Source organism: Mesocricetus auratus, unplaced genomic scaffold (genome assembly GCF_017639785.1).
Source record: "Mesocricetus auratus isolate SY011 unplaced genomic scaffold, BCM_Maur_2.0 Super-Scaffold_4256, whole genome shotgun sequence".
Classification (NCBI taxonomy): domain Eukaryota; kingdom Metazoa; phylum Chordata; class Mammalia; order Rodentia; family Cricetidae; genus Mesocricetus; species Mesocricetus auratus.
In genome coordinates, this window is record NW_024429182.1 from 18,875,356 (window position 1) to 18,888,788 (window position 13,433).

The window sequence follows — 13,433 nt, forward strand, 5'->3', positions numbered from 1 at the left end:
AACTTAGAGCTACATGGGATGACCTGAGACCGCTTCATTAGTAGGTACCTGAACCATAACCCTGTAGTTTCAGCGGAGAGGCAGGTCTCCTGAACTTAGTCTGACCCCACAGTGTCCATCCTTTCTTACTGCCTTCCAGTGCATCTCTCCTGTTAGAATTAGATAAAGTGGGTGTTCACTGTTTCCAAATAACACAGGCATCCCTCAGATCAATGTCACCCCAAAGGCTCCCACTAGGAAGATCTGATGGGTGATCCTTGTATCCTCCAGCAAAGCTAAGTCCTTTGAACTCCAGCCCTTTGTCCCAATTGGGAGCTAAGTAGAGATACTGTTCAGGTCACAGCAAAAACTGAGCAGATATTAAGGCCTTAGGCAGGGACAAGTTTCAGGTGCACTGGAGTGAGAGTCAGAAGGTGCGTGAAGGGCAGGTCATTGCTGTTCCCCAAGGCAACAGTGGGGTCCTTGGTGGTCTCAGCCACTTCTCATCTGTGAGTGTTGCACGATTTGCCCAGAGCTGCCAAGAGAATTTACAACAAAATAGGTGGGCATTTTAGTGCAACAGAAGTTTGTTCACGCTCCTGTTTTCATGGCTTACAGGGCAAAAGCCGAGGAAAATGTGCCACCTCAACCAGCAAGTCAAGGCAGTCCCTCAGAGGCATCTCCAGAGTCTGTCTAGTCTAAACCATCCCTCATGGGTGCCAGAAGGCTTGTCTCCTAGGTGACTCCAGATCCTCAAGGCAACAAGCAATGTGAGTCATCATGCCTTCCTTGCCTCTTCCAGCTTTTGAAGGCTGTAGGAGTTCCCTGGCTTGTGGCTCTGTTTTCACAAAGCCTTCTCTCTGTGCCTCTGTGTCTCAAACCACTCCCCCTCCATCAATCACGAGAGTAGGACCCACTCTAAAAAGAGAGACTCTGCTAAGAGCCCTAATCGCTTCTTCAAAAACCATTTTCCCAAATAAAGTCATTGCATTCGTGACTTTTCTGTTTCTGTGATAAAATAACCACGACAAGAAGCAACTTATACAAGAAAGAGTTTATTCTGGCTGACAATTATGGAGGGCTAGATGTCCATCAAGGCGGAGAAGGCATGGGAGCAGGAGCAGGGGGCTGGAAGATCACATTCCCATCCACAGACACAAAAGCAGAATGTGAACCAGATGCAGAGTGAGGCTTATGGACTCTCACAGCAGGGAGTGTGAACCAGATACAGGATGAGGCGACAGACACAGCAGCAAGTGTGAACCAGATGTGGGCTGAGGCCTAGACTCTCACAGCCTTCCTCCAGTGACTCACTTCCTGCAGCGAGGCTCCATGACCTTAGGGTTCCATAGCTGGCTAAAACAGCACCACTGGCTGGGAACCAACTGCTCAGATACCCGAGCCCCTGGCAGACATTTCTGATTCAAACCCAACAGTCACCTTGGAGGAGTCTTGGAGATGAGGCTTGGGACACTCCTGGAATCTGTCAACCCACTCAAGGAGAATTGGATAACCCAAATAACCCTAGATATATTACAGAAATTTCGTTAAAATTTTTCCAACAAAGAAAACATCCATCTTAGTAGGGAAAAGAATTTTCCCTGGAAAATTCTAACATTTAAGGAAGGGACGACACCAACCCTACATAAGCAGACCAGGAGGAGGCATAGTGCAGCTTTCAGGAAGATGAAACGGAAGTATTTTCTCCCATTGCACTTACGAGAGAGCTAAGGAAGAACTGAAAAATAAAGCCAGAATAAAAAGGAAACTTTGGAACAGAAGAATGCAACAAACAAGTTTTAAACCTCAGTGAGTAATCTGAAGAATACTGTAGGAAGGACCCAGGGAAGAACAAGGAATTACATAATCCCGACATAGAGACCTACAAAAAAATGACCAAAGCCTCCAGGAACTGTGGCTTTAACAACACATTACAGTTATCACCCACCCCAGTGGAGTCCTGGAGGCAGGGCAAAGAGAATATGGGACTGAAAAAGTACCTGAAAGAATAATTGTTAAAAAATTGTCCACATTTTACAAGATACATAAACCTACAAAGTCAAGAAGATGAATAAAACCAAACCAATCTGTATCCAGACATACTACAGCCAAACTTCTGAAAACCAAAGCAACTCTGAAAACAGCAACAATGGAACACCATCCCAAAGGTAACAGTTAGAACAACAGCAGGTTCCAGAGCACACAGGTCAGAAAGAAATGGCACACCATCCTCAAGGAAGGAACTCCTTGTCCTGAATTCTATATCCAGAAAGTCTTTAACTCTTATTTATCTATGTCTATGTATCTATGTGAACTTAAGCCATGTATCTACAGGTGCCCTAGGAGGCCAGAAAAAGACACTGAACCCCACAGATACTGGCTGGCTGCCGTGACCTGACAGGGGTGCTGGGAATCCAACTCCAGTCCTCTGTAAAAGCAGAAAGTGCTCTTAACTGATGACACATCTCTGCAGTTCCCTACCTAGAAAAGCTTTGAGAGAGAGAGAGAGAGAGAGAGAGAGAGAGAGAGAGAGAGAGAGAGAGAGAGAGAGAGAGAGAGAGAGAGACTGGGGTGCTGATATGCCAGTGGTTTCACTAAATGCAAATGCCAATTAAGGTGCAGAGTACATTTAAAAGCATGAGCCAACTATAATCTGACTACAAGAAACTCACTTCAAATACAGCAATATAATCACCTTAGCAGGAAGGGATAAAAAGGAGTACATTAGGTAAACCCTAATCAGGAAAAAAAAACAGGCTAGGTGTGGAGGTACACACCTGTAATCCCAGGACTCCGAAGACTGAGGCAGGGGACTCATGTATTCAGAGATCATGGGCTACACAATGAGATACTTATTGTCTTAAATAAACAGAGAGAGGAAGAAAGGAGAAAAGAGGGAAGGAAACCAGTTTATCTGCATTCATATCAGATATTGTACTTTGGAGCAAAGATAATGACCGGACAGAGATGGGCCTTAACAAAGTGGGTCTACCCAAAAGACACAGCAATCCTGAACTTGTGTGCACAGACAAAGGAGCACAAAATATGTGAAGACAAACTTGATGGACCTCAATGAAAAATATAGGTAAATCCATAAGTACAGCTAGAGACATTAGCATCATATTTTAACAAGCAATGAAACAACCAACTCAGATGTCAGAGGATGAAGAAGATTAAAAACACTCCTAAACACCAGGACCCAAAAGATGTAGAAAACTTCACCTGCCCATACAAAATACACATTCTACCTGGGTATCCCAAGAACATATGCCGCTTACCATGTCCTGACCATAAAACAAGTGTCAACAAATTTGTAAATCAGAGGGTATATTGTCTGACCACAACAGAACTAAATGGAGATTAAATAAGATAAAAATAACTGGATCTGCCAAACACAGAAACAAAGCAAGACATTTCTAAGTAATCCAAGGCCTACAGAGGAAGTCTTAAGGGAAATTAAGAAAAAAAAACCTGAACTAAATGGCAATGAAAATACAACTCATCAAAACAGTGGGATGGGCTGGGGAAGAGTTCAGTAGTGAAAAGTTAAAAGCACTTATTGTTCCTGCAGAGACCTGGGTTCAGTCCTCAGCCCCCACATGGTGGCTCATATCCATCTGTAACTCCAGTTCCAGGGCATCCATGCCCTCTTCTGGCCCCCACAGCCACTGCATGCACATGATACACAGATATACATACAGGCCAAATATGCGTGGACATAAATAATAATAAATGAATATTTAAAAAAGGAAGATGACACTATTCACAGTTGACAGTCTGCAGAAAAATCCATTGTTACTAGAAGTTGAGCAATTTCATAGGACATAAGGTCAATATGTAAAAATTGATTGTTTTATAGACTAGCAATGACAAATCAGAATGAAAAAAATTATGTGCTACTTATAATAGTACCAAAATATATAAGTGTTTAAATATAAGTCTAACAAAATGGTATGACCTGTTGGTTATTGATGTTGCAAACTACAAATCACTGATTAAAGAAATCAGAGACCAAAATAAATGGAGAACTCTGAATCAGAAAGCCCAGTTCTCTTGAAATACCATCTCTCCTCAAGCTGATCTCTAAATCCAGTGCAATATCAATTAAAATCCCACCCACCCCTTTACAATAGAAATTAATAAATTGATTCTAAAATAGGTATGAAAATACAAAGGAACTACAATAAGCCAGGCAGTTTGGAAAGAGAACTACTTTGACATGTTTACACTATGCAGTATAAAATGCAGCATAAGCTGTAATAATCAAGTGTATCTTAGTGAAAAGCATAGGTCGGTGCAGGTGACACATGACAGTCTGGTGGGGAGACATCTTCTTCACTTCTGAAGGAGAAAATACCACCCTGTGTCTGGAGAGGTGACAAGAGTAGGAACATCATCAGCAAGACCCTCTGGCTGGGCTATACCATTTTTTAGTGGCCAGTAGCCACCAAGACTCTAAAAGATTTTCCAAGATGCTTCTTGGGTAATGAACATCTGTGAGGAGATGAAGGGGAAATGCTGAGGTGGAAGATGACGGGGGGGGGGAACTGAACTTAATCAGAGTTCACAGCCTACTGCTGATTACCTGGTGAGGACCTCCAGAAAACTCCTCAATGTAAACTGAGGAATCACCTGATAAGGGGCAGGGGCAAGGACAGGAAGTGCTACTTGAATGACAGACAAGGACTTGGAAAGTGTCACCCAAATCATGCATGACTCTACCAGTACACAGAGAGAGCCTTGGAAACATGGGTTTAATTTTCTTTGTTAGAGTCCTCAAATTACTACATAAATGATAAATGCTCAATAAATATCTTTTGAATGAACAAGTAAATGGATGACATCACAGGCTGATGAGATTCATACTTTTGCACCATAACAGGGGTACAATTCATGAATTGAGCAGCTCACTCTGAGGGAATGAGCTGGACCTTTGCCTCCTTGGGTTCCTGCAGTACCTAGAAAAGTGTTCTCTTTGCAAAGATGATGGATCTGCGCCCAGGAATTGGTACAGGACAACACCCTGTCTTGAATGAGACGCATTCAGCCATTAGCTTTGATTTACTGATGCTTGCCAAAGGCATAAGGCGTTGCACCAACTTCCCATCAGTCCACCTCACCACAGTGACTGTAACTCAAAGAGCCCTGGTGGGCAGGAGTTATGCTCATTAATTGGTAATGAAGAGAGGAAATTACTTCCCCTCAGAAGCACATTGCTGCTGCTATGTTGGTGGAATTCCTTTCCCCACCTTGTTTACTAGCACTCAAGGCTAAAAGGAGGCCTGGGTTATCTGCATTTCCTCTGGATGCTTCAGTCCACAGTAGAGGTCAAACTGTCCTAAGAAAAGTGGTTTTCTGGAAGTGGGGAGGAAAGGAAGCATCTCTGTTCTTTTCTGGGCAGTTTTCTTCTGTGAAATATTAAAACCCTCCAAGTACTTAACTCTTCTTTGGCCATGAGGGTATTTGGGATAGTCAGGGACTAAGACTCTGAGTCAACTGTAAATCAGAAGGCCAGGACCAACCCCAAGAAGAAGAACACTAAGAATGAGCTTCTGGTCTTTCTGTAGAGCTAGTGTTGTGTGATATTTGTACACTATGTGAAAACGTATTGCTGTGATTGGTGTAAGAAATAGCAGGCAGGGAATATATGCAGGACCTCAGGACAGAGAGACAACTCTGGGAAGAAGAAAGTGGGCTTGTCAGCCAGAAACAGAGGCAGCAGCATGGGCAGTATAGAGAGATGAGGTAACAAGCCACAGGACAGGCAGTAAATTAATAGAAATGGGTTAATTTAAGTCATAATAGCTAGGTAGAAACAAGTTCAACACAGGGCTGAACTTTCATAATTAATAAGAAGTCTCCATGTTGTTATTTGGGAGCTGGCGGTACAGAGAAATTCTGCTACAAACTAGTGGGCTCCAGTGACACCTGTTGGCCAACTGGTCTCTGGGAGATTTCAGACTTATAGAGTCTGATGTTTGCAACGCCACTGATTCTTATGATGTTGAAGAAGCTGAATTTCCTATCCCAAAGAAGACTGCCACAATCTATCTGTTGACCCAACTGTCTATTCTTAGCCCAGGAAATGGAAACCTGCTGGGGACAGTAATGGGAAATACTCCCGCATGCAAATGCTTCACAACAGCATGGATTCCTTCGAGTCATGCAAGTGCCTGTAAAAACTTTTTTATCTTGGTTTTATTGAGCTATATATTTTCCCCCACTCTCCTTCTCTCCTCCTATGTCCCCTTCCACCCTTCCCCTGCCCCCATGCTCCCAATTTACTCAGGAGATCTTGTCTTTTTCCCCCTTCCTAGGTGAATCCATGCATGTCTCTCTTAGGGTCTTCTCTGTTGCCTTGATTGTGGCCCGTACTGGTTGTCCTTTGCTTTATGTTTAATATTAACTTATGAGTGAGTACATATTATATTTGTCATTCTGGATGTGGGTTACCTCACTCAGGATGGTTTTCTGTAGTTCCACCCATAAGATGTCATTATTTTTTTTATCACCGATTAGTACTTCATTGTATGAATATACCACGTTTTTTTTTTTATCACCGATTAGTACTTCATTGTTGAATATACCACATTTTTTTATCCATTCTTTGGTTGAGGGGCATCTAGGCTGTTTCCAGGTTCTGGCTATTAGGAATAATGTTGCTATGAATATAGTTGAGCAAATGTCCTTGTGGTGTGAATGTGCCTTCTTTGGGTATATGCCAAAAATGGTATTGTAGGATCTTGAGGTAGGCTGATTCCTAATTTTCTGAGAAATCTCCATACTGATTTCCACAGCAGCTGTACAAGTATGCACTTCCACCAGCAATGGAGAAGTGTTCCCCTTACTCCACATCCTCTCCAGCATAAGGTCACCAGTGTTTTTCATCTTATCCATTCTGATAGGTGTAAGATGGTATCTCAGAGTTGTTTTGATTTACATTTCTCTGATGGCTAAGGATGTTGAGCAATTCAAATGGTCTTTTGGCCATTTGAGTTTCTTCTATTGAGAATTCTCTGTTTAGATCTGTACCTGGATTATTTTGTATTTTGGTGTCTAGTTTCTTGAATTCTTTTTAAATTTTGGAGATCAGCCCTCTGTCAGATGTGGGGTTGGTGAAAATCTTTTCCCATTCTGTAGGCTTCTGTTTTGTCTTACAGAAACTTCTCAGTTTCAGGAAATCCCATTTATTTATTGTTGCTCTCAGAGTCTGGTGTTATATTTAGAAAGTGGTCTCCTGTGCTAATGTGTTCAAGGCTACTTTCTACTTTGTGTTCTGTCACATTCAGTGTACCTGGATTTATGTTGAGGTCTTTGACCTACTTGGACTTGAATTTTGTGAGTGGGGATAGATATGGATCTGTTTACATTCTTGTACATGTCAACATCCAGATAAGCCAGCACCATTTGTTGAAGATACTTTTACTTTTCCATTTTATAATTTTAGCTTCTTAGTAAAAGCCAGGTGTTTATAGGTGTGTGGATTGATATCAATTCAATTCCATTGCTCCACCTGTCTGTTTTATTGACAATACCAAGTTGTTTTCATCATTGTAGCTTTATAGCAGAGTTTGAAGTCAGGGATGGTGATGCCTCCAGAAGTTCCTTTATTGTACAGGACTGTTTTGGCTATCCTGATTTTTTTCATATGAAGTTGAGTAGTGTTCTTTCCATGTTTGTGAAGAATTTTTGCTGGGATTTTGACGGGTGTTGCATTGAATCTGTAGATTGCTTTTGGTAAGATTGCCATTTTTTATTATGTGAACCCTATCTATCCAAGAGCATGGGAAGGTCATTTTCTGATGTCTCCTTCAATTTATTTCTTCAAAGACTTAAATTTCTTGTCATACAGGTCTTTCAGTTGTTTAGTTAGAGTTACCCCAAGATATTTTATATTATTTGTGGCTATTGTAAAGGATGATGCTTCTCTAATTTCTTTCTCAGCCCAATTATCATCTGTATGTATATAGGAAGGCTACTAATTTTTTTAGCTAACCTTGTGTCCTGCTACAGTTGTAGGAATTCTTTGGTAGAATTTTTAGGGTCACTTATATATACTGTCATATCATCAGCAAATAGTGAAATTTTGACTTCTTTTCCAATTTGTATCTCCTTGGTCTCCTTTTGTTGTCTTATTGCTCTAACTAGAACTGCAAGTACTATATTGAATAGATAAGCAGAGAGTGGACAACCTTTTCTTGTTCCTGATTTCAGTGGGATAGCTTTGAGTTTCCTCCATTTAGTTTGATGTTGGCTATTGACCTGCTGTATATTGCCTTTATTATGTTTAAGTATGTCTCTTGTATCCCTATTCTTTCCAAGACCTACATCATGAAGGGATGTTGAATTTTGAGATGATCATGTTTTTTTTCCTTTCAGTTAGTTTATATGGTGGATTATATTGACAGATTTTTGTATGTTGAACCAACCCTGCATCTCTGGGATGAAGCCTACTTGGTCATGGTGGATGATTTTTCTGATGTGTTTTTTGAATTATTGTAAGAACTCTTAAGCAGAGTGTTTGTTGGGTGTGTGGCTTCTCTAGTACTGGAGAATCCACTGGGTAGTTGCTTTGCTTAAATAAACCTGTTGTTAGACTTTTTCCAATTCAGCTTGATCTGGCTTATTGCATGGGTGGAGAAATCTATTGTTGGGGTACAGAAAATCTATTACAGACCTTTAGACCCACCCACTCATCTACTCCATCAGGAAGAGATTTGAGAATCTCAGATGCATTTGAGAATAACCCTGAGTGTAGAAGGCTAGTATTTCCAAAGATATAGCCCACCACACAGAAAAGAGTCCTAGCATAATCAAGAGGGTTGAAGAGGGCTGAGTTTACCAGGCAAGTCTGAGATGCCTAGGAAAACGGTACCCACAAGACTGGATTCTGTAAGAGCAAACATTTTCTAAGACTGTGAGTGGAGAAGTTCTCCAGTGTCAACAGGTACTGGAATTATGCAGAGGGGAGGGGGCTTGCTGAGTACTGGGTGCAGATCCCATCCTTTGAGTTTCTGATTCATTCAGTGGGTCTACTAAGGTAGGGCCTGGTAACTGGCATTTCTCGGATATTCTCAGGTGATGCTGATGTTGCTGGTCCAGGACCACTCTCAAAGCCTGGTTGGACCAGCATGTGGTGCGAGGAGTGCCTCTTGCCCTATCTGAGCATCACATGTCCAATGGATTGATCTCTGGCTTCTGCTGGGGCCTATCTCCCATCCCTCCATCCTCCGGCCTGAGGGCTGGCTTAGTCTTGGTTATCCTTCAATGCCAACGAACCCACATGTCCCTGGCTCTCTGTTGGGTATCTTGGGTGGACTCTTCTTCCTTGACCTCTATTCTAGCAGGTCATTCCTCAACTCCTTGGTAAGCAAAGTCAGCAAAATTCCACCAGCACAGTTCCTATCCACCCCTGCTGATTTCTGGGAGCAGGGTATGTGCTGATTACATGGAAATGAACCCTTCCGGATCTAGTTTCCTAAGCATGGTGGCACTTGCCTTTAATCCTATTACTTGGGAGGCAGAGGCAGCCAGATCTCTGTCAGTTTGGGGCCAGTCTGATCTACATAGTGAGTTCCAGGACAGCTAGGGTTACATAGAGAGACTCTGTCTCAAAAATACAAAAGAATAAACATTAAAACAATCTTACATTCTTGCTGGAAATATAAAGACCAATTTTTACAAAGATAATATAATTTGCTCTCAAAGGTCTAAATTGGCATGCTCCAATTCAGGAGAAAACAAAACTGCAGATATCTACACTGAAGTTGTGGTGTTCCTTAGTCAGTATCTTTCTTCCTAAACTCTTCTTTTCCTCCCAATTCTAGTCAGCTCCAGAGTGACTCCCAAATGGTTGACCCAAGGCTAAGAGTGAGTACTGCAGTGTCTCAGGTGCCTCTGTTCTAAATCAATGATTTTCCCGAGATTATGCGGTGAGGTAAAACCCTAAATGAGGGGAGCTATCACACAGTCACTGAAGCTCCCAGGTTAGCCCACTAAGGCCTGGTACTCTCACTTGCCAAGAGAGACTGGAAGACGAAATTCAATTATTATTCTTGTTGCTATGAAAGATCCAGGAAAATATCATAGAATAAGAAATGTCTTTTAATTTAACTTGCCTGGTGCCATGTGAGGAAAAAGGGCCTCAATTACTGGTGGGTACAAAGGGCAGTGCAGACATGGTGAGTTGTGAAGGGACCTCAGGGGCTTCTAGGCTCCGGCACGTCTCCGTTCAGTCTCCTTTCCCCTCAGAATGTATGGCTTTAATTTACCTGAACAGAAGCATGCCCAGGCATTGTGCTGTGCCTGTGTTTAGCTGCTGAGACCTAATCAAAGGGTTGCAGGTGACCCTGGATCGGGGGACAGGAGTGGGGGATGTTTCTGAAGGAGCTGGAGATGTCTTGGAGAGAAGTTTGAGGAGGGTCTGTGGCTAAGAGGAGAGAAAGAAGATGGGGTAAACAGTCAGCAGTCTAGAAGGGAGACAGAGAATGACAGAGAGGGACGCAGCGAAGGAGATGGTGACCTCAAGCTTCCCCAGGTGAGAAAGAGTCAGACATTAGAAGCTGGGGGAGGAGCGATGAAGTGAGAGCGTGCTTCTTGCTGCAGGGGCAGGGAAGGAGAGCTGGGGAAGAGACGGGCATTAAGTTGTTGGTAGTAAATAGAACTGGAGGTCCAAACGTCTGTGGGGATGTAGTCAGGCATGCGGGTGGGAGTCTGAGTCGCACCTTGAGCACTTCACTGCTTAGAAAGCTCCTCGCTGTCCCTCCACCCCCAAGCCCACTCCAAGGTGTGAACATGAGGAATTGGATCCCAGTTCCATCCAGTGCTACCTACCTACCTGCTGAGGAGGTCAGTTCCCACCTGGCTCTGGGGCTGGAAGCCCACAGCTCTCGGCCCAGGGTGTTCCTGTCCCCGTCCTGGGTTCTTAGTGTTCTCTCTCACTCTTCTCTATTCAGAATCTTCAGCTTCAGCCCAGTCTTCACTGTCCTCCGGGGGGAAACCTCTCCCTCTTTATAGCCCCCAAGCTGAAGCTGAATGACCAGCCCCTCTGAGGGGTGCCCTGGGGACGGCACAAGGCAGCTGCGTACAGAGATCTACACTGTTTAGAGAGCCGCAACAACTGAAGACTCCTTGTCGTGGAGGCAGAGAAAGGGTAGAAAACGGAATCCATACATGGGAACCTGAGGCGAGAAGAGGTTGCACAATGACATGTTCCACCCAGACCTGTAAGGACCAGAAAGTTCTTGACTCCAGCCTGGAAGGCTTCCCTAAAGGTATGTGTGCGCACATTTAACAATCAGTTAGACTGATTTATAACTTGCAAACCCTTAGGCGTATGAATGGAATGAGGCCCCTCTGATTCTTACCCTGGGTCCCTGTGGATGTTGGGGTAACCCTGTCTAACTCCAAACCTTACTTAGCAATTCAGAACTCTCGTTAGTTTTCCAAAGAAAGGGGTGTCTCACAAACCCTCGTCTTGCCTATGATTTCCTCTTCTTGCAGCCAGCTCCTCCCTTCTCTCTCTCCAGGAATCATCTCCTGGGCCATCCATTCTCCTTGCTAGATTTTCTTTCTTCACAGTACCAACCCAACCTCCTCCAAAAAGTCCCCCAGCCCCCACAGCCATGCCTGCTAAATGTCTCCCACAGAGGGAAAAGCCCGAGTGGCTGGTTTGTGTTCCCTCATCCATCCCGTTTTCCATGGCCACAGTCTACCTTCCTCACAGCTGTGTGTGTCCCTGAGCCCTGAGATCCTGGAGGGCAGACTGTCTGGTTCAGCTCTGTGGTGTGTTTGGTTTCCTTTCCAGCACCTTCTACTCTGGGGGCATTCATGTAAGAGGCTGTAATGGAAGAATCTGCAGTACAGTTAGAGTTAAGCTGAGATAGGAAGAGCAGAGAAAATGACGTCGAGGAGCTCCGAGCAGAGGTGGCAGGAAGGCAGGCATAGGGCGCGTCGGCCGTTTACACAGCCTGCGTGAGGTGTAGTGAAGGACAGGAAAGCAGCTTCCGGGCTGTCACCAGAGCGCACCGGTGAGGCACTTGATGCCAGTGGAGCTGGGATGCCAAAGAGAGATAGGCAGATGCTGGAGGAGTGTCTTGGCTGGGTCAGATGACTTCCAGGATCACACAGCAGTCAGAGCTGGAATTGAAGTTCCCTGGTATACGCAATGTACGCCTCCAGCACACTGGAAGGTTTGTTTGTTTTGTTTTTTTATTTGTTTGTTTTTTTATTCACCCCGTGCATTAGTTACTTTCCCTTTGCTATAACAAAAGCGACTTAAGGAAGCGTTTCTGTTGGCACACAGGTTGAGCATACAGCCCATCGTGGCAGGGAGGGCGCAGCAGCAGGGGCATGAGGTGGATGGTCACGCTGCATTTGCAGTCAGGAAGCAGAGTGATCGTGCCAACGTCTAACTCACTTTCTCCTTTGGATTCTGTCCAGGACCCCAGTGCTTGGGACAGCGCCACCCACAGCTAGTGTAGGTCTTCCACCTCGGCTAACCCTGTATAGACACTCCCTTCTAGACACGTCAGAGGTTAGTCTCCTCAGCATGGCTCCTGGCAAGCTGACCGTCAGCATTAACCACCACACCTTCTTCTCACCCTCCCCTCCTGGGATCACTCGTGCGATCCTTCAAGGGCCGGGCACCTTCTGGGTGAATCCATCTCTCCCCTCACCCTCTCAGGCCCGTGTTTCTACTTCAGTTCACCGCGGCTACCCTCTGTAGATGATAGCCGTGTGGCTGTCACCATAACCTCTCTCTGCCCCATCTTAATGTCTGTCATTAAATCTGTGACACACTGAGTTTTTGAGAGGACTGAATGAGACGGAACTCAAGAGCTGTTCCCCAACCTTCCGTCATTACAGTGATCCCGGCAGGGGCCTCTCCTTGCTGCTTGGTTGCGCGTGTCCCCTCCACTCTGCAAAGTCACCAAGGGGAGGACGGGACCACAAGTGGTCTGTCTGTGTGTTTGCGGGACCAAACCATGACCCCTAGACCCATATACTCTATCTGTGGTTAACGACTGAGTACCTGCTGTTTGCCAGGCCTGGTAATAGACTCTGGGTCAGGATAAACGAGAAGGGCAAACCCCTGCAGAGACTTGGCTGTGAGGATTACGGCAGAAGGTCGCAGACACTGGGCTGAGGGCCTATGAGTCCCAGTCAGGCTGGACGGAGGAAGCTGCCCAGCTTTGTTCTCAGGCTGCATTCAGTAACCCTTGGGGATCAGCATTTCAATCCAGTCACAGCCAGAGAGCATGAATTGAGTTCTCCCTTTTGACCCTCACCAAATGGCGCATGTCTTTTAATCCCAGGCAGAGGCAGGTGGATCTCTGAGTTCGAGGCCAGCCTGATCTACAGAATGAGTGCCAGGGCAGCCACACAGAGAAGCCTTGTCTCCGAAATAAAATAAAATAAAATAATGAGGGTATGGTTCCTCTGGAAAATCCCAC